At 41.5% G+C, this 23031-nt stretch overlaps 1 pseudogene; it reads left to right on the forward strand.

The window, feature by feature from the left end:
* LOC139645745 (type II inositol 3,4-bisphosphate 4-phosphatase-like) overlaps positions 1-23022 on the forward strand; it is a 113108-nt pseudogene extending 90086 nt beyond the window's left edge.
* The last annotated feature ends 9 nt before the right edge of the window (positions 23023-23031 follow it).

Raw genomic sequence — 23031 nt, forward strand, 5'->3', positions numbered from 1 at the left:
GTTAATAATGTTTTTATTCATTCTGTTTGGTATTGGTAGCAGGAATTAAATCAGTTCAGTAGGAGACATTTTTGGGGTTCTATAAAGTCTGTAAAGCTAATATATATAAGAAAAGAACCGATAAGAGAATCCTTACGGAATCGGATTCTTAAGAAGGAATTGTTGATGGATAGCACTGGTAGACTTATTGATTCCCAACTCTATTTACTTTTGCTGTGTTGTTGTATATTTACTCTATTAATCACACTCTTGAGCAATATAAAACTGTTGAGTAGAGTCATACAAAAACACACTGAAATACATTATCATGCTCTGTAATCATCATTACCATTACTAAAAAAGATGATAAAATGCATGCAGTTGCATTTTCTGCAATGCTTCGATCATATTTTAAGAAAATCCACCAGCCACATTGGCTAGTGAGCCAAGAAGTTAATTTCAAGCCCTGATTATAGGTAAGCATTTTTGTTGTTTGTTGTTGGTGCAGTTCTTTTGGAGTATGTGATGAGAATATGGCGGTGGTGTTTGTCCTTTCCCAAAGGGAAGGCTGTGAACGGACAGCACCAATAGGCATGGCCAGGGTTCCTGCATGTTCGCTAGGAGCTACATCTTCGTTCAGAAGCAAGCCTGGGTTTGTTTCGTTGATTAGTATGTTCCTCGCAGGGTTCCTGTCAACACTATGTTGAAAGAATACTTATTGTTCCAGTGTAGAGGATGTGGACGGTGGATTCTAAGCATTGTTATTTATTCATATTTATTAGATAGTTGATTATGTAATGATGTAATCACTTTAATATGGCAGCAATGTTGTCTTTATTTCTGTTTTCGAAATCCATAGGCTACCACCACAATTCAATTATATATATACAATGAATAACTCCTCATCTACACTAATACTTAATACATAAAAATAATAGATTAAATCTTTATCATTAAAGTAATAATCTACAGTATTATCATGTAAATAAATGTACATTTTCCTGCTCTCTATTGCCAACTGATATAATACATAGTGATTCAACCTAAACCCAGTTTATGAAAGCTTGTACATTTGCTTGTACATCTAAACACCCGGTGTTGGGAAGGTTTTCTCCAAGAAAAGTTCCCAGGCTCACAGAAAGTGATGCGTTTTAAACCGGTTTGTTTGGAGAAAAACAGAAGACAAACTGAGTTGTTAGCATGAGCAGAAATAGCCACCAGGGCTGAACAGACAAAGAAAAGAGCACCACCAGAAAATCCAAGGGAAAGATGTCAAAGCACTGGCCACAGTATTGTGATCTCTAAGAATTGCAGTGCAAAAACACCACAGCAATGACTGCATGTCACCAGAGATGTTGCCTAAATCAAAGAAACAAGGATCTTGTGGATAAGAACTTTAAAGCATTAAACTCACTAAACTCACTTTATTAAACTAATTTACAGTAATCATCACATTACAGTTCATTATAATGAATGACATCAGTATATGTTCTCTTCGCCCAACTCATTAGTCATGATATTATCCAAGACTATAAGCAAATAGCTTGTAACATCCCAGCTGACAAGCACATAACTAGCGCTAGGCTAGTTTTTGTTCTATAACTAGATAGGAATTTCAAAAGACTGTGTCTTAAAAGAGGATTTAATTAAAAGTTTTAATGGCACACTAAATTAGGAAAGTTTCTGATATTTGAGAATTTGTTTTCCCTTTTTTCTGTCTTCTGTACCTGTTTTGAATACCTTCATTTTAAGTAAATTACCTCTATGCAAACATCACAACACTTCTAAATTGCTTCTGTTGCTTGATTGTTCTTAAAAGCTTAGCCTTGTTTCAAAGAGGCTCATCAACACCATTTACATATTTGAGATTTGAGCAGCCAACATGGAGTGTCAGATTGTGTTTTTGAGCTTAACTATAAGCCACAAACAAAGACACTTTATCGTTTGGGGGGAAAATTTTAATTGGAGGTTTTGAACAAAGCAGGGCCTGCGAAGGGCATAAAATCCTACGCTTAAAGGATTACACTGCACATTAGTGGATGTTAGAGAGGGTTGATTGAAAATGAGCTAGTTTTGTGATGCATGGTGAAGTCTCTGATGAGTAGATATACCAGATATAGACCTGAGAGTGTATCTTGCATGTTACCTCATGGCAATCCTCCATCATTCTTTGTTCTATGCATGAGTACTTGACAAAATTTGAATTGTATGTTAACCCATGTCCAGCAAACAATGGTTTGTTGCTCACTGTTTTACATGTTGCCCATGTAATATATGATATATGAAAACGACTGGTTAATTTGGGTTTTACAATTTTGACATTTAGGGTGTAGTTATTCTATGGCAACTTAACTGGCCACATAAGCCGCTTTTCCACCGCATGGTACCGGCTCAACTCGCCTCAACTTGACTCGACTCTACTTGCTTTTGGTAGTACCAAAGTGAAAATATTCATCAGATTTCACACTTTCTTTACTACCATTTTACCCCACAGAACGTTTTGGGTAGAACTTTGTTGCAATAAAGTCCTGAAAGATCTCCATACCCTCAAAATGTGTAAGTGAGTCTATCTCCGAATGGTTGCACCGCAGCTAGTTCTACAACACATCTCATTTAAATGGATTTTAATTTGGTGCTGTGTACTCCCTTTTGTCATTCAGTTGCTCATCAGATAAATCTCAAGTCATTTAATTGCGCAAGGGGTTACTTTTCATTGGAAAATCAAAGAGCACATTTGAACATCTACCCAATTTACTATCTGTGATATTTGCTAATCTGCTGGTCTTTACCCCTCTCCTCAATTAACACCTAAACAAGGCAATAAAGAGAAAAGCCTTATGAAGCAGCCACGTCGGAAAGAACATACTATAGCCAGAGCAGATGGTGAGGGTTTTCTATAACGCTAAAGGCTATCATCACAGGAACGGCTTTATCTTTGAAAGCTCCACTCGGTCGCCAACACAGTTATTTTATTACAACAGTGTGACACATATTTTTGTCTGTCTTTTAGTTTCAGGTCCAGGTCCTTCATTCAAGCCAAGCTGCTGCAAAGCCCAGAAGTCTCTAGAATTCATCCCAATAAACCTGCACACCCAGAGGATGAGGGTGACGTGTCCCAGAAAAGCAGGTACTGCACTGTTGTCTTATAATCTGCACAGACCTCAAACCTTTTCCACATCTACCCTAGAACCACTCAGAAGGCTAGAAAATAACTACTTGACCTGAGTCAGTAGTTCAGCCGTGACGTAAAATGCAACTTCCTCATAGAAAGAGCAGCTAATGGGGGAAAGGTGGTTTCATATGAGAGATATTTCTAGAAGTTTAATCCGCTGTGGTTTACCTTTGCCTGCCCATGCTGCACTTCTCCATCTGTCAGAGAAACTCAGAGGGATCAGACAGGGTGGTTCTAGGTCATCATCCGGGTTGAAAGGTAAGAACCAACTTGGCCCAGGAAAGATAGACAAAACACTAATTAAGCCCTTTGCGTTTGTCCAGAGAGGAAGAGTAGGCCATCCTTTCCACCGCTGCTCTGTAGCTGGCAGAGCCCGTTACGTCCCGGAACTGTCCGAATGTATTATGGCTGCTAACTGCTGCCACACTAGCTGTGACTGGGCTCCATTTCAAGTGTGCACTCCATGATTGATGGAAAGTTGAAGGCAGACAAACCTTGACATAGATTCCTTCGCTGAAGACATCAGGGGTGACAGATGGAATAAGGGAGAAAATCAAGTCATCTTACAGCCATGGCCGCTGCCCTGCTCTCCCAAGGCAGGAAAAAGCCAAAAAATAAAGCTAAAACGAGCCTTAGACTAGTTTGTCACTTGAGTCATAGACATTTTGATGAAGAAATTATCCTCTATGGGTCCAATTCAGACCTTGACTTGATTCCAGGCAGTGGTGCTTAAGTCTCTTTTATATGCACACACCCCACTATGCTGCTTTCAAACCTGGAATTACACACACCTACATACACACTAGAGGTGATGAATATGCAGATCAAGGGGTGTCCACTTTCACATTGCAATAAGTGGATTCTGGCTTTGACTTAAGTCCATCTATACGCTCCTTTCTTTTGGTACCAGAAACCTTGCAATAATGCCTAGAGCGCCCATCAGCTTCATAAGAAATCCGTGTAATAATAAACGCCAAAGCCATTGAATAGCATATGAACCGTAATAACCAGTAATAACCAGTATCATAAAATAAACTACATGTTAAAAAAAGACAATAATAGCAACCTCAGCCCATTGCACTGAATGCATGGAAAGCACTTTTATGCACAGACTGGCTCCTCTCGCCTTACTCCCACACACTCGCACACATCTTCATCTCCAGGGCTTAAAGACCTCCGGCCAGGTGCCGGATTTCCGGCATATGGACGTTTTAGATTCACAAACTATTTTTTTTTTTTTTTTTTTTTTGATGCGTTTTATCCAATCATATTCAGCGAAGCAAAGCAATATTTTACATTTACCAATGGAATGCGAGCAAGTTTTTTTTATCCAATGAACAGCAAGCTACTTTCTATCACAATGTAGCGCCGATTCCGTGGTGTAGCACAGCTGAAATATGGAAACGAAGTTTATGAAAGCTGGCGAAGACACACGCATCACTGAGACAGGAGTAAAAAACAAACGGCGATAGGTATGGATTGAATAAACGGGCGGAGACGGGAAACCATTTGACACTTGGTGCGACAAATTAAGGGAACCAGGTGTTTGTTCTGCACTGTGTGCTCAACCAGCAGAAAGAAAGTGCTCTTTCCACATGAGGTAAATCCCAGACATAACGCCGCTATGTGCGCACTCCGATATCTGACCACACCGGGAGCGATATAGTTACAGCTGCCACTCCGCTCCAGCAGCAATGACAGACCGGAACGTGATCTGTCTTTCACAATCGTCATTCAGCACAAAAACGTGGCATTGTTTTGGCTGTTCTCTACAGAGCTCCCCAGGGGTCACCTGGTAAGAAAAAAATAATTGATGTGGAAATCGATACGGGCACCGATTGGTAAACCGCGCACGGCTCCATGCGCAAGGAATAGTAAACCGTGCGCATGGGTTAGTAAACCGCGCCCTTGAATTAGTAATCAGTGCGCACAGAGTCCAAAACCATGCCCACGGATTAGTAGATCGTGCACACGGATTTGTAATATGTATATTGATAACGTCAAACAGGGACACCACAGCGGCCCACATAGTTGCATATAAAATTTAATTAACATGCTTTTTCTACAAGCATGATTTATAGGGAGTAAATGGATCATAAATTAGACCTACTGATGTGATTAATCAATGGTTATGATTCACATATGTTCTAGGTGCCTGATGGTCACTATATGTATGGCAAGCAGTGTGTAATGGCTCTGGCTCACTGTATATAGGCCTAAAAGTCCCTATTTGATGTTATCAACGTAGATATAACAAATCTGTGCGCATGGTTTACTAATCCTTGGGCATGGTTTAGGAGTAAATTGTAAGAAAACTGTGCCCACTGATTTCTGCATCATTTTTTTTTGTACTAGGTGACCCCTGGGGGGCTCCACAGTTATCCTTATTGCGCTAGGTTTATAGATTAATAATGCTGTGTGTTGAATATTCATTCATTCAGCACAGAAATGTGTCAATTGTTTTCGTTGTTCTTGTTATTGGACTAGTTTTATAGAGAAATAAGTGTAGTGTAGTGTGCCACCCCCCCCACCCTCCAAATCAGTCAGGATCATTTCAGGCTCAGAATGTTTTTTTGCTTTAAGCCCTAGACCATCTCACCTACAAGTCGGTTGAATGTCTAAGGGATGATCAAAAGACACAGCACTACCAAGGCGCGCGGAGGGTGCCAAGAAATCATTTAAATGTGCTGAGTTTAGCAGGCAGCCCTGTGTTTGCAGCGTTCGTGCATGGCTACGGCTTGGATCACTGAGGTGAGCCGTCTTTTGAACGATGATTTGCAGAGCCAGATCACACAGCGGGCATCCCTTTCCATCCTGGCAGCAGGTCCTGCATCAGACAGCGTGTCCAGGGATGCTGTGGGAATATCTCAGGCTTCTGTCTCCCACTGCCTGGCACAGTTCTTACTGGCAAAGAGCAGATGCATCAAAGAATATCCATATCTATATATCTATATCTAGCTCTCTCTCGCTCTTTCGCTCTCACATCTATATAGGATAGTGTCCATTGTGTTGCTTTCCAAAAATTATCGGCGCCACTGACTGTACACATGCGACTATCAGGAAAACACAAAATGACATGAACATTCAATTGGTATGTGATGTAGATATGGGCATAACAATTGTCTGTACAAAGCTTCATTGCAGTGAGAATTTCAGTTGGAGAGTGGCTTGTCAGTGAGTTGAAGTAGAAAGCAGTTGTTAAGAAACTCATCTTTTGATAAATAACTAAGAAAATTCTTTCAGTGATCTCTGATACAGAATTGGCTTAATCAAATCAGATTTTTTTAAACTATATTATTATGTCTTCATCCAGTTAATGTCCCATGGGCATGTTGCAAATTCAATCTCTGTGTGCCGTGTTCTTAAACAAAATTGAATTAAAGGTGCTTGGTATTTAAAGGCAGCGCTTCAGCAGAAAGACATGAAAAGCATAAAAGTCCATGGCCCGGAGGCTGAATCGAGCCTATACCTGACAAGTCAAGATATGAATTATGAATATCCCAGTATTCCCCTGTCAATTGTATGGTTGGGAATTGATGAGATTTTATCAGTGTCGTTTCCTTAATGATCCCTTCTTAATTATCCGATTCCTAAACGACTGAATTGATTTAAATTAATAACAAAGATTTTTAACTGTATCGTACCGTTTTGTTATTGTATTATTCACAATACCCATGACTCCAAAATTGTACACACATCCCACAACTCTACAGTGTGTGGGCGAGTGGCGGAGAGGTCGTGACATGACGTAGTGAGGCTCGGGTAAAACAGTGTGTGTTCAGTGTTTGTAGCTGAAATACGCAGTAGCAGCATAGCAACGACGAGGACAAACCGGACTCTTTATGGAAGTGTAGACACTCTTTCAATCTCTTCTTTCCAACGTGTGCGATGCTCACTATGCTGCTGTACACTTCAGCTAGAAGCAGACTGCTCCCATGCTGTAGGGAGCTGAACTGAGCTGAACTGAACTGAACTGAACTGAACGCTGTGCTGAGATCACTGCACCTCACAGGCACTCACACACAGCAGACGAGGCAAGAATGGAGAGCGAATTGATTTGATAGCAGAGTTATTATAGTTTGGGATTCATCATTTGGGGGGGTTTTTTATTATTGTTTTTATATAGTTTTCCAGTTTTATTTCAATTTCTGTTTAGTTTTAGTTAGTTTTCATTGTGGGTTTGGTAGGGTTTTAGTAGTTCATCATTCAGACTCAACAGCGATCTGAATTCAGACCGTTTAGCTCAAATTCCCCAGGCCATTTTCTGATGAACAAGTCGGGCTACAGGATATCACCATCATCTTACTAGTAATTTAGTTTTACAAGTAGACAAGACAGTTTTAGATCAGTTTTGTTTTTTCCACAGTTTTAACATCTTGTTTTGTCTTAGTTTTAGATTACTATAATAACCTTGTTTGGTAGTGAATTATTATCAAACTGCACACTTTGTTCTGTTTTAAAAAGGAAAAACAACAATCAATAAGGTACTGGAAAAACTGGATCTGGTTTCTCAATGGAACAGGTCTCAGTTTCCAACCATAGTCAATTTCTCCATTCTTGTATTCGATTTTCAGAAGTGATGCATTTGCTTTAGTTTGGCTATGCAATCCACTCAGAGAAGCTAAACCATTCATTTTCATTTTCTCTATTGATCATCCAGTAAGAAAAAAACTGAAGAAACCACTCTGAGCCCAAAAGAGTGTTCAATTTTTTCTGGAAATGGCTGCTTTCAGTCTCCAAAGTGACAGCTGCAAAACATTTTCCAGCCTAAAAAGCTTGACTTGGCAAAGCAATACTGAAAACATTGTTCAGCGCTCATTTGGGCCATGTAAAAGGATATTTTGTCAGTGTTAAACAGGATTGCGAGATGGGTTAAGTATGAATTATAACAACTCATCTTGACTGCCACAATCAATTTCTTTTCTCGGGGAGAAACTGTCCTCTCAGTCCTTAACCAGCTTGCTCTCCTGTCGATTTATAGAGAATGGGCGAGGTTAGAGGAAGACCAGGCAAATCAACCACAAATTGGTCATTGTGATTGATGTTGTGAAACCTATCATTGTATTTCAGTGTGCTGCTGCGGTGGGAGAACCAATTAAGGGAACTTGGACATTTGATAACTCCGGGGGCCGAACGTGTGGCGGACAGGGAGCCGTATGGCCAGGCGCTGGGATAATTAATGGAGGGAACAGTGGGTAGCAGCGGAGCCCCCCACATTAGACCCCTGTCCATCGCAATCTTGTTTGGGGATGGAAGGACCCTGTTGGCCACACTGTCATCCTCATCTCTGCGGCAACACTTGGAGCTGTGTTGTGTCATTAATTTCTGTTTTGAACAATTCTTCAAACGGCGCTTCCTATGGTGGAGCGGCGCACTGCTGCCTTCCCGAGGGTGTTCATTAACTGACCTGGCACTAAACCACACCAAAATATTCACCCCCATAATCCCACACCCCTCTTCCCCTCCTCCCTGTTCTTCTGATATTATTGTCAGCCTCATCCATTACTCATTCAAAACAAGGCCTGGTATAAGCACCTCTGTGCCCGCCTAGCCGTCTGTGAAGTGTTTATTTACTTTCGACGGCGGTGTGCAAATTGGAATGAAGCGCTGTGACATTGGCCGTCCTTCTGGTCCAACATGGGACCAACGCTACATTAAGACCATAAGATGGCTGGAGAGGGAGAGGCCCGGTAACGGAGTGACACAGGCAGCAATATAAATCAGCCAGGAAATTCTTTACCTGAAATCAAATGTACTGGCATATGCACAGTAATTTTACACCACTTTTGTGTGCATGGATGCTCATATGGCGTGCCTGAATGTGTGTGCGTGTGTATGTTTGTTACAGTGTGTCATCCTATGTCATGGATGGTAAAACTGCATGAACCCGACCTTATAACTTCTTAACATGTGAACAAAAGCCTCAAAACAGCTGCATGGCACATTTCTGAATACTGAATCGGTCAAATGATGTCAAATTCTATCAAGTGTTCATGTAATACTTCATTTGTGGCGTAGCTGCAGAAATGTGTATTGTGCAAAATGTTCAGAATAGAAGTCCATCTTTTTTGTGTGTTGTCCGATTTTTAACCGGACAACACAGTAAGACAGGTTTATTTTCTTAAATCCCATTTTTTTTGTCCAAGGCCCTCCCATACTGAGGTTATTATTATGCTGTATGGTGCAGCGCATCAGAAATTCTATTAACTCCATGTTTCCTCCTGTCTTTACAGATGCATTCTATGACATTGTCACAGTCGGTGCTCCCGCAGCCCACTTCCAGGGCTTCAAATGTGGTGGTCTGCAGCGGCTTCTCAGCAGATATGAGGCAGACAAAAAAAGGTAGGCAACCTAGCAAACACACTGCCGTGTGACAGGAGGAGTCAGTGTTTTGAGAGAGGCAGACAGATGATTTAATACAGGACACCTGTTGGTGTGGAATCAGGCTTGTGGTGCTATTGACAAGGGAATTAAACTTGGGCATAATTGATAGTGACAGACAAATTTGTCCCTGGCCCATAGACTTGATTTTCCAAGCCTCTTACAGTTACTTAGAGCCAAGCCATGCTGAATTCAATCTGGAGTTCCACTGCTCCTGACAGCTCCATTTGACTGGAGGCAACAGGCATGATGGAAAAGAAGGTTTGTCGAGTCAGAATTTCCTCAGTGCACTTTTCTCTGGCAAGTATTTCTGGATTCCAGAAGTTGTATGCAAACTTCTCACAGAAGAGCCACAAAGTTTGCTAAAAAAAAATCCTAGCTAGGGGTTTCTCTTTACAATCTATTTGAATTCAAAACCAAATGGTTGCTAGGGATGGTGAGATGGCAAGGGCGTACTGATCAGGAACAATCCATCCAAAATGATCCACTGCTAAACAAGCTTACAATCAGCACAGGGATGATCAAAATCACGATTATTCCTAAATATTTTACATTGAATCCTAAACCTAAAAAAAAGTTGTTCTAAAATTATGAGTGAAATAGCCACTATGCTCAGTTTTTCCAGATACAGTATGCTTACAGGACTTGATTCTTCCACAGTTAACCCTGAGTTGTCCCCATTGACACCCAGGAAGTGTCTCTGACTGGATTGTGTGTGTTAGATTGAGTTACCTGCGTGTGTCTCCAGGCTGCGGCTGTGTAGCAGTGTCTCTCTGCTCCATTGCTTGATGGGGAAGACATGTCTTGTGTGTTCGCTTCACTGCATGACAGCACTAGCCCCACAAACACTGAAGGGGTGAATGAATAGATAAAACCATGGTACTATGATTGTCTTACACCCACACACACAGATACATAAACAAATGTATATGCACACACTGACACACACTGCACAAGTATGCACATATACTCCCTGACATCGCATCCTGGGGCAACATATCCAAATGCCTTCCTCAAATCTGGGATCAGCAGTATTCTGTACATTTTGCTGTCTTTGCCCTTTTAATGCAGGATGGAGGTAGATGTCATTGTGGTTCAGTATGTGGTCACTTGAGTGATGCCAGAAGAAATGAAGGGTGATTTTTTCCAAAGCTCCCCATAGAGTGCAAAGTCATTATAGACCATGCCAGATCCAATTAGTTACACAGAGTTTGGAGCTCAACAAAGAGGGAAGAAGAGCAAGATGGAGAGGGGCGAGGTGTGGGTATAAAATGGATAAGTTGGTGGGAAAATAGTTGGGGGCCTCTGCTGATTTAAAAAAAAAAAAAAAAGAAGGAAAGAACTTCTTTACGCTGAAGTGCACAAGTGAATATGCTGAAGATGGTCAGTTTTATCTGCTAGCGTGAACTACGATAAGAGTTAGCATATTTTCGAGAGTCCACTGAAGTGAAATCATTTTCTTTGAATGAGAGATTAGACTTGAGAAAGAGTTCCTCCTGGGAGACAGAGCTTTTTGTTTCATATTTGACTTAGCTAATGACTCACTGTAGCTTAAATTTTCCAATTTTCCGCCTGGCTAAGCGACAACGGCCTTCGCTGAGCCTCATCCACGTTTGACCTGGAATGCAGTCATTTTGTCAGTCATCGTGAGAAATAGGAATAAATGAAACTCCATGCTGTTGCTCTGTGATTGTGCAGAATATGCACAGTTGCCATTTTAATGGAGGTGCATGTTTACTTTAAATGAGGAACATTCATTATTTCATGGTTTAATTTGCTTTTTATTATGCATGCATCAAAAGTCTGACTAAATATTTAGTCTAGGAGTACTTGATGAGGTTTTGTCTTCTGTGTGTGAATGTAAACTGAAGTAGTCTTGCGTTCAAGTCCAGTTAAGCCTATTTTCGCAGCAAATACACTCGCACACGAAAGAACACGCACGCACGCACACACAAACGCATTATGCTTCTGCCAGTACGTCTCCCTGCCTTTCAGAACAAGCCTTTTGTAATCACGTTTGATTAAAAAGGGAACAATCGGCGAGATGTGAGACTTGGCTATTCAATGTGATATTAATTCATCAAAGAGAGGGTGGAAAAAGATTGAGGAAGGAAAAAAGGAAAAACCTGAGCACAGAGGTGTTACCAGGAGGGCAATAAAAGAGCTATTCGTCTTTGTTCCCTGGACACTAGAGGAGAGGGAGGGGGTTCTTTCCAGATCCATTAAAAACCTGCAATGGCCAAACTTGGCAATGACTACAGTATGCAATGTAGTTTGTCTCTCAGGATGGGCTAGGATAGAGTTTAATCAATAGCTACACTTAGTATTCCTCCAGAAACCCTGTACATGTACACACAGGGCAAGAACATTTATCTTTCATTAATGCATGCAGTCCCACTTAAATGGCTGTTTTAAAAGTCACTGGATTTTTATCCGTTTTTAATTGAACCCTATAGACATAGCTGTGGATTCGCTGAGGTGGTCTAATCTTTCATTAACAGCCTCTTTTGAATTATTCAGCTATTACTGCACAACTATGCGACACGCTTTTGAGGTTTATGTAATCTGAACATTCCCAATCTGTTCTGTCTGGGAATTATTCTGTGTGTGTGTTTGTGTGTGTGTTTGTGTGTGCGTGGATGTGGGAGTGAGAGAGAGAGAGAGAGAGAGAGGCAGAGATGGTATTCTGATTCTGGTTTGTGTGTGTACAGCCTGTATTTCGGGCACATTGTTAGGGCTGACCCCTATTCCTGGGGTGAGGCGTGCTAAGTGTGTGCAGAAGCTGAACTGTAGCACTTGTCACTAGTGCCGGCCACATAGCAGAGAGGAAACACTCTGTCATTCTGCCAGGCCTCCTGGTCAAGCCAAACTGTGGGATGACACATTTCTGGGATGCTAGGAGTAGCATCAGGGTTTCGGTTCAAGCCAGAGTGCACACACTTAATAGAGTCTCTTGGGGCCGATGCTCAGATTTAACGTGACTAACAGTATCTTGTCCAACAAAATAACTGCTGCCCAGGGTCACTCTGTGTGGTTGAGAACCAGCACATTGGCAGTGGCTGGGAACCCCGTGTTGATGGACAGCAGCTTGTTCATGGATTGCTTGTTCTGGAGTCAGCCCGCTCCAGGTTCTCTGTGTGACGGAGAAGGACGTTGGCAGCAGCCTTGTGGCTGATCGGCATCTGGTCTGAGAAGAGGGCCTGTAGCTCTCGTCTGAATCGCTGAGGAAAGCCTTGGCTGTTATCCTGAGAACTGATGGGAGATCAGTGCCCAGCGGAGGATTCCATGACAGATGGAGATTGGCTGTTAAAATAATCTGGTTTAAGATCAGATCTTCCAGCTTGTCTCAGCGATGGCCTATAGACTTTGGCGGTGGCTGTGTGGCAGTGGCCTGGTGTGTGAGCAGTGATTTGAGCTTGCTGTCTAAATGACGAAGGAGGCTTTGGCAGTCACCTGGGGTGCTGCAGGGCTCTGTGCTGACGTAGCTGCATTTTACTCCTGCTGGTTGTCAGCAGCAGGCCACAAGCTCTTCATTAATTTACCCTCCACTATTAATTAGCCATGCGCCGGAGATGCTGGTTTAATTAGACCTCGGGGCCCAGCGGTTCTCTCCCTCTCATTACTGTTATAACCAATTCCTATTGATCATTTAGGAAAACCAAGGAGGAAGTTTTTGCTGGAGACACTGTTTGCTGGTTTAAGTAATATCTGTTAATAGCTGGGTGTAGACTTTCGGCTGCTGACAGAGTGGTGCCCCACTTGAGAACCCATATCTGATGGGAAAGTTGAGTTCATTTATTTTCTGGATTACCACTGTTTCTACTTGCCAATTTGAAATATGCCCTCTTAAGCTATGAAATATAGAGAGATAAAGAGTTATAGGCTAGCATAGAGATAAAGGTGTGCACACAAGGGATATATAGGTAAATAGGTAGCCTATTTTAAGAGTTAGCATGTGGTTATGCTGGTCACTATCAACAGAGGCAATGAATCTTAGCATATAATTAACATAAACTATTTGCTGGAGCCTGCCCAGATAAGCTCCTATCTTCTAGCTTCAATTTGAGGTTGAAATAGTCAGCTTAAAGACAATTAGTGGTAACATGAGGAAGCTCTACTAGTATTCTTGATACTGTAAGCCTGCATACACATAGGATACATGTAGGATTTTGTTAGAATGCGAAAAAACTGACATTCATCAATCCTCACCTTACACCATATCCCAGTAAAATTGATCATCAGCATGTTTAAAACATGCTGAACAGTGTATCATAGTCTGAAGCATCAGTGCTCAGCTTAAGGAGGCATTATTCCATTGAAAAAAATAAATAAAATGGAAATCAGCTCACTTGAAATGCTTTATATGTATCTGAATGTAAACTGATGAGTTTACTTAGTCTGTTACCATGATCATAAATATCCATGAACTGTAGGCAGACTTGAAGGTTTACATAATAAGTGGACAAATGGCTCATGCCCATATCATGAATATCAATAAAAAATGCAGAATATTCATATATATTTATTAGTGACTTTATGTAGAAGGAGCTTTACTACTACATTACTACATAAATTACTTGAGCACTTCAAAATTACAAGAGGGACTACAAAAGTACCCAAGGCTTGCAGTGGCTATCTGATCCCTGTGTACATCCCTCTTTGGCCTCTCATCAAGTGTGCATTCACAAATTTATGCTGTTTTACCTTTGCTTGGTTTGCCATCTTGGTAGAAGCTTTTGGACTGACAGCAATGCTGATGAGGCAATTAAAGTTCCTTGCCTTAGCCAGCCTTAGAGGGGATCAATTCTGTCCTCTAGCATCAGGTGGCAGGTCCCAACATTCATTATTGCCTGCACAGGCTCCCTAATGGGATTGGATTTGTACTTATGAGTCAACAGGGCTGTTATTGAATCTCAGCCGCTGAAGCAATTGTCCTCTTCCAACAACTTTCTCCTTTGCCTCTTTTCTGCATTGTCTCTATTGTTGCACTCCTGTAGGATTTTTTCTCTTTGGTCCTGCATAATGCAGTAAGAGGAATTTAAGCTCGCAGGGGATGAAAGGGTTTTACAGACTTTACTTTGTTGTAGTAGATTATTCAATTTTGGACTTCTCTGTGGCTGAAATCTTAGCATTTTAAGGTGCAGTTATGAAAGTGGGAATGAGAGAAGTTTGCGAGTAGACATGGCGGTGCGGTTGAGGATTTCACACTGTTTGCCCTGTGTCTCCTCTCTTTTAACGATTCCTTTGATTAGCTTTGAGCTCGTGGGTGGTCGTCCTCCTGGGGGCTCATTAGCTGTAATGACAAGGCCAAGATTTTAATACTAGCCAGTCAAAGACATGGGTAGTGGCTAGCACCCAGTAATTTCTTAAGGCCTTCAGATTTTCACACTCATTGATACATCAGGTTGTGCTGTTCCACACAGGGAGACTTCTAAGGAAGCATTTTCTTTCCTTCATCACAAAATATTGGGAGTGCTGCAGGGAATATTATGCCAACTCTGTGTCTTCCTCTCTTTCTCTCTCTCTCTCTCTCTCCCTCCCCCTCTCTTCCTCTTAAGTCAATTATGCCTTAGGATCTGGCTCTGGGGTCTGGCCTAGATAGAGGCTTGCGGAGCTGACTCTAAACTAGCTGGGAGGGTTGCAAATGACTGCCTCGCTCCACACTACATCTGATGGCAGGAAGTCAGCAGAAACTCATTGAAAGTCACGGAAACTTTACCTGAGGAGAATATTTGATTGGAGTGATTTGCCCTGGATCTAGGAACTGACAAAAGGTGTTTTTGTCTGAGATTAAATAGCTCCCTAGAAATGAGGAAGCGATTAATTATTCATGAAGTGAAAATGGTTTGACATTGGACTGTAGGTCCAATTTGACAGTTCAGGCTGAAAACCTGGAAAGCATTGATCCTGTCTGTCTGCTCTACATTTTCAAGACAGCAACAGCAACCACACAAATGATGAAATGTGTTCAGAAAATAATATGTAATATAATAATATGTTCATAGTCAATAGTCTTTGAAGATCCATCAGTGGGCTATTTGTGATCACCTGAGCCCACAATGAATGGCCATTAGAAATTGATGTGAAGTGATGATCAGCCCCACTACAACACATGAGCATAGCATGGTTGGTTATTTCCCAGAAAAGAAATGAGCTAAGCTGAATCTTTCCTGCAGTGTTGTGGATAACACTTAGACCACTGGTTTTCAGTCCTGCTCCTCAGGACCCAGAGTCCTGCTGGTTTTCATTCCAGCCATTTAGTCAGGGACTGATTTACACCTGGGATGCAGCGTGAAAGCAATTAACTGAAATTAACTACCTGATAGGGTAGAGAGCCAGCAGTACTCTGGGTCCCGAGGACCAAGGCTGCGGTCGAATAGTCAAAAAAATACGTCCTAACTCCTATTCCTAACCACTTTTCCTTGACCTCATTGGAAAATGTCATGAGGTCAAGGAAAGATGTGAAGGAGAATTCATAAGGGCTTAGGAAAAAACAACCGCGGTGCTAAGAGAATCCGACTGCACTTACACTAGGCTACATAATTATGTGATGGTGGATGTTAATGACGTGGGTCTGCCATGAGGAAACTACAGTGTTCCGAAGATGGACTACTAAAAGCGCATCTTAGATACTTCGCCCCGTGCGTTCTTACCATGTTGTTTCATGCAGGCTACATAAACGTGGACAACACGGTGAAAAATATTGCTTCATCACCAAGGTTGGAAATGAAATAAAAAAGGAATATAGGCTCCCAGTCACAAAAATGAAAGGAAATGGTTGTCACATTGAGAATGGTTGCTCACACTCACCCTCCTGTCCACTCATATTTATCGACATGAATCCCAATTAGCATGATTGTATGAAAATAATTGTTAAAGTCATGTAAGATAGGCATAACATGTTAGGCTTATAAATCTACTACTGTACATATCATCATTCTCAAGTTTCAAGCATGTTGAATTAAAAACATCATCTGGCTAAAAACATCTCATATCCCTTTTTCTTGAAAGACAGTCTTCTGTGTTATGGTTAATATGCTGATTATGATCTGATTATAAGCCTATGCATATAATAGCTTAAGAACCACCACACAACTCAGTAAACACCTTGAAATGTTGACTTGATTGTGCTTTGAAGTTGTTATGGCTGATACAGGCCTTTATTAAGGCAAGAGCTTCAGCATCTGTGACTGAAGTCAAATTAATTAATGATATTCCTAAAGGCTGGCAATACAACAACGCTCAGAATGAAGAAATAACTAACGCAAACTGAGCATAGGTTACGCTACAACGTTAACTTCACTTTGATCATTTTACAACAGCAGCGTAACGTTCATAATTCGCCTATGGGTTTAACATGTTGTTGAAAGTTCAAAACATATAAGCATATTAGCAAGTTATGGCATAAGATGAAAATGCTTAATAAGCAACGGTAACTTGCATGATGATCTGCGTCGTTTGTCGGTCATGATCGTGTGTTTTCGTGAACGGCCGAATTGTGCGTCATTGCTGCCGCAAAGAATTGTGGGACGGCATTATCTCCTTTCCTTTCGTAAAGGATGGTCCATTGTATCCTATGCTAAAGGAGCTAAGTAAGGAAACATTGAAGCACCTTTCCTTAGCATTTAGAGAATTCGAACAGCTCTTATCATGGCTGCCACTTAAATACTTCCGGGTCATTTCACTCAGTTACGAACCTTCCTAAGCAAAAAAGACTATTTGACCGCAGCCCAAGACTCATTCAGAAGGTAGCTTCCTACTTCCTTGATACCTAACTAGGAACCTTCCTAATAAGGTCCCTTGTTTGACTGTAGGCAGCAGAGAAATAAATCGTTTGAGACAGCCTCCTAGGCCACGTCATGTGACTACAGTTAACGTTACACTCTGCCAAAAGCCGGTATGATCAAACTGCTTTTTCAAAACGGATAAAAAAAAAGATAAAATTATGCTGTCTATCTTTGTGTACTTGTGTGTATATACAGTGAATACTGTGTAACCAGTTCATTTTTCAACCATCAAACTAAGCTTTGAATAGGCTGTTCCAGTAGTAACATTATCGCTGGTTAACTAACCTACACCAGGACGCTCCATCCAACCAGTAAAAGTAATCTCAGCGGCGCTCCAGAAACAATTGACTGTACTAACATTATGTCATATGATTCCTGACAATTTTCACATATGAACATATTTCACATATGATATGTATGATGCAACATATGTATGATATATTGTAATTTTGATGTGATGTACATGGATGTGATGTGTTTTTTTTAGTCGGTGAGCCAAATCAAATCAGTATTTTTTATGGTCATATGTTCGTTTTGGGAAACTTTTTGGGTTGAGCTTCTGTCTACTGTCATATCATCATTTGTCTCCATTCTTGTTTAACATAAGTGTAAATCATACATTGCTTTTAGCTTAAACTCAAACTGTAACTAGCTATGAAAAATACTTGAAATTAACCAACTCAGTAACTTCAATTGCCAGTTAAATTTAGGCCTGCTGTCATGGAAAATGTTTAGAAAAATATCATGATGTTCGTTACCTGTCGGGAATTGCAGTTTTCTTTTTTTAAACTGGTCCTCTGACTCAGCTCCCTCTCCCCCACCACAGCTTCAGCACCGCCTACCAGTGTATCTACTACTCCCCAGAGCACACAGCCAAAGCCCAGGAGGTGTTGAGCGCCATGAGCCTCCTCCAACCCTCATCTCCAGTTTAGCGGACCAGCTCCTCCAGGCGGCCCAGGAGCACTCTACCCCCGGACTGAGGGATGCACTCAAGAATCTGTCTGACAAGGTGAGGCCACCCCCAAACCCCCGCCTCCATCACCACTGCTATTATTCCTTTACTCTTCTTGGCCCTGAGCTTTAGCAATACATGGTCAAAGCACCTGTTTCAGTCTCAGGCTTATCACCATACATTGTCAGGTAATACCTCAACCACAAAAGCCCTGGCTTTAGATTGCCAATCTTTAACTCTCGCAGTAAGTTAATTTAAGCCCGAAACTTGTATAAAAACAACTTAATTATTTGCTCAGGGTTTCTGCCTCTAAGCCTGTAGCCAATAGTCTGGGTATTTTTGTAATCTGGGGACTATTCAGGTGGATATATTGGCGTAAGATGGCTGCCACAATCTAAATGTGTGCCCTCTGAGAGGCCATTAGATGTAGAGTTACCCCACTGCAGTGACTTGGTAGGGCCAGGCGAGGTGAGCCTTGGTAATATCGCTCTGCTAGTTTCATTGTCTCACAGCATCTGACAGATGTGAAGACAGTGGCAACATTGGCAACCCAGCATTTTAAGCAATTCTAAGAATAAATTTAAAAACCCTCAACCAAGCGAACTCTTTGACACAGTCACACACACTCAATAGGCAACCTCATGAAATATCCATAACTCATCATAAAAACGCCAAACAAACAAAAGTGAATAGCAGCATGGAGGTTTATGGAGTTGAGGCGTTCTTATCAGTATAATTAATGAATTACATCTGGTGCTGTCAGATTGCAATCTGTTGTGGGAGAGATTGTTTTTGCCACAGTGGAATAGAGCCCAATCAGCCTGCTTAATTGGTACATTCGCTCTGTCACCACTTCCCCTCATCCTTGATTAGACACGCACACATTGGCCAAGTAAACCCCTGGCCTGGTCAGCACAAGCAGCCCTGCTCTCTGATTAAAATCTTAAGCTGTGTTTGTGTGTGTGTGTGTCTGTGTGTGTATGTGTGTGTAGTGGAGGGTGGTAGGAGTGAGGATCTGTCTGTCAATGTCTTTGTGTTTGATTCGCTGTGTGTGTGTGTGTGTGTGTTTAAAAGCTGCTGTTCTAGTAGCATCACTTTATTCAAGGCCCAAAGCATTCAGTCATGTAATGTAAATCCTTAGCCTGCAACATCACACATTTCACATCAACATTTCCGCCCTACCACATCTGATCTTCCATCAAAAAAAGTAATCGTTTCTTTACCGCCGACTCACAGACGCACACAAATACCCATGCCTGTGTTCAGGCGCGCGCACACATGCACACTAGGGCTGCAACTAACGATTATTTTCATTGTCGATTAATCTGTCGATTATTTTCTCAATTAATCGATTAGTTGTTTGGTCTATAAAATGTCAGAAAATGGTGAAAAATGTCGATCAGTGTTTCCCAAAGCCCAAGATGACGTCCTCAAATGTCTTGTTTTGTCCACAACCAAAAGATATTCAGTTTACTGTCATAGAGGAGTGAAGAAACCAGAAAATACTCACATTTAAGAAGCTGGAATCAGAGAATTTTGACTTATTTTTCTTAAAAAATTACTCAAACCGATTAATCGATTATCAAAATAGTTGGCGATTAATTTAATAGTTGACAACTAATCGATTAATCGATTAATCGATTAATCGTTGCAGCTCTAATGCACACACATACAATAACCCAAACATTTTAGATGTACACTCACAAATATTTTAGACAAATCGTAGAGACACATACAAAAAGATTTATGCATATGCACACACACACACACATACACACACACACACACACACACACACACACACACACACACACACACAGAAGCAGGAACTCCACAGCAGAGCGGGACACACCTTCAGAGTGTCTGGGACTCAGGTGGGTGTAAGCACTCAGGTGGGTGTAAGGACCTTTTTTGCCAAACGTTTGCTGCTTCTCACTTTTTGATGCTTGGTTCAGACCATCTGACCCGAGGCCTAATTCATTATTTAATTCCAGAGTACTTTCTTGGGCACAGTATGATCAGGAGTAGACACGGCAGATGCACTGTTGCTTCTCTACGATGGTGATGATAATGATTCTGTTAATGATGACGGTAATCAGAGTGAAAAAGCAATTGCAACCCGTCTCCCTTCCCTCCAGCTGTGTCCTAGGACAAGTTAGCATCTCTCCACTGCAATGGTTTTCTGGGAAGAGTTGGGGGATTGATCCTCTATGCATAATTATATTAAATTATACAGTGTATAGAGGTCATATACGCTACACACAGCGAGTATCCTCACAACCAAGTGCTACTGGAATCTGGCCAGCGCTATCCATTCAGCCCCCCCTTCATTTCTGAAGTGAAGCTACATTGAGTGAAAAAGCTCTATTTTTAACACAGTCAAAATCCCCTCATCTTTCAGGGTAAAACCATTCGAAACCATTCAGGGCGAGTAGATTCCAACACTTTTCTTCTTTTTTAGATCAAACATAAAAACCATCTCTTATTTCTTCTCAGTTGGAGTCCACAGAGGCATTTTCTAACTTGCACTTCTGCTCAGTCAAGATCACATCAGCAGATATGTCGAAGGAAGACTAGCAACAGAATTTCTCTCAAGGGATTTTGAGAGTTTTAGATCTCTAAAACAGGTAGGTGTGGAAAAACAAGGCATGGGTGCACATGGAGGAGCAGAGTAGCTTTGGTATAGCTGTGGTAGGAAAATGAAAGCGGTAAAGCCTTCCTCTTTTGCCCAAAGGAGCGCACCTTTGAAATTTCGCTTTCAACAGACAATATTTATATGGACCGTACAGTACACGGTATCATTAAAAATGTTTTTTTTCTACACCTCATTGTAGATCTGCATTTTAGAGAATCTTAGAGAAGAAAAGTGCAGGGCCAACACAAACAATTGAAGAATTTTGAGGATTGTGATCGAATGATTGGTTGATTGATTTATTTGCTTGATTTGTTTTGGTCAAGAACAAAAATACATGAATTGCAATTGTGAGGAAATTAAGGGAGGAGACCAGCAAGGAAAGTCATTATTGGGAAAATTGACATAGGCAAATGCATTGGTTCTGTGACCCCATGGTTAAGAAGTGCAAATATGACCCGGATTGTGTGAAATACAGTGTACGCCTTTGTTCACTCATCCCAGGAAAGATAATGAATAATAAATGTTCTCATAGATTGCAAATTAACATTGTGGTCAGATAAGCAGAGTTCAATTTGAATATGAATTTACATTTTGAATTCCCACTGTTATGGGTTTTGGTTACTGCATTGAGCTTGGCGCATTTCTTTAGTTATTTGGACGTTTTAATCTTTTAAATGGTGTATACGATTTTGTGTATGACAGAATAGTATTCCAGCAGAAATGCCTGTTCTCAGGCAATTACTGGAGTCCTCTTATCCATAGATTCCAGCTCTCACATCACTGTCCATACTAGGCAATTAAAATGCATATGAATTGAATAAAATTTCGCTTTAAGCGCGGTCCTCCTTTTCTATGTGTGCTCAAACATTTATCAAATGCCATACACAATGTGAATGATGTTCTTTACATTTTTCTGAATCAAGACAAATTAAACCAGTCTCAGTCAGAGCAGCACTTGGTTGTTTCTTGAAGGACTGCAACATAGCTGCATTATAGGAGGGGCATTGTGAAAGCCTTCTACCTGGGCCAGTGAACCACTGGTACAGGCTAGTGCAGTGTAAAGATAGTGACAAGTCAGCAGTTCTCTTGGTTGTAGACTCTCCTCTGTAGACTGCAGTGAGAAGGGTAGATGGCTGGTCAAAGTAACAGCAGTAATGGTTTAGTGATGGGAATCACAGATTAACAGAACATACGGTGGAGCAGCAGTAACTCAGGACCTCATGACCTCCAGAAAAAGCCACTCTATCATTGGGACAATACTGGACTGGTGTCCTATCCCACAGTCACCTCTTAGCTGACAAAGCCCTCTCCACACTCCACCCCAACACATCTTTTGGCATTCTCAACAAGCTCGCTCCATTCTCTCCACAACAGGGAGGCAGGAGCTGGAAGATGTGTTTGTGCGACAAATATATGTACACAACGACCTCGTGAGCTTCCTTTTTCAAAGAGGCCTTGGCTCATGTGTTTTGTTAGACTGCATTTTGCTGTGGTAATAGAATTGCTTATTGCAGTGCTAACTCAATTACTCTTGAGAGCCCTTATCGTTTTTTATGCGGTGGCGGCAGCGAGCGCGAGGCTCCTTGGTACTAGGATCATCATCAGCATACAGTAGCTGGTGAATTTGAGATCAAAGGAGGTGTGCCCCTTGGAGGAACAGGCTGGAGGAGGAGTAATTGAATTGTTTGTTGTTTGTTGCTGTTTTTGTTGCTCGCTGGCCGTGCCACGGTAATGGAGAGCAGCTACTTTACGGTGAAGGAGAATGTTCATTTTCCTTGTTTCTTTTGACTTCCCCTGTAAGTAGTTACCATTTCCAAGTTCACTTCCACCTGAATTTGCCTCCACCCACCAGCACTGCAATGTGACAGTCTCTCTCCCTCTTTCTCTCTCTCTTTCTCTCTCCATCTCTCTCTTTCCCCCACTCTGTCTTTCTCTCTCTCTCTCCCTCCCTCTCTCGCTCTCTCCATTTCTCTCTGTCTCTCTCACTTTTTCAACCCTTAAATTTTCATTTGTTCTACTATCCCTCGATCAATTTCTGTGTACCTCTTTTTTCCTATCTCTCTCTCTGTCTCTCTCTCCCTCTCTCCTTCCCACAGACAGAACAATTTGTTCACACGCTCAACGA

Source organism: Centroberyx affinis, unplaced genomic scaffold (assembly GCF_046629955.1).
Source record: "Centroberyx affinis isolate AG114_WGS23_722 - 3 ecotype Tasmania unplaced genomic scaffold, CSIRO-AGI_Caff_v1 ptg000898l_1, whole genome shotgun sequence".
NCBI classification, from domain to species: domain Eukaryota; kingdom Metazoa; phylum Chordata; class Actinopteri; order Beryciformes; family Berycidae; genus Centroberyx; species Centroberyx affinis.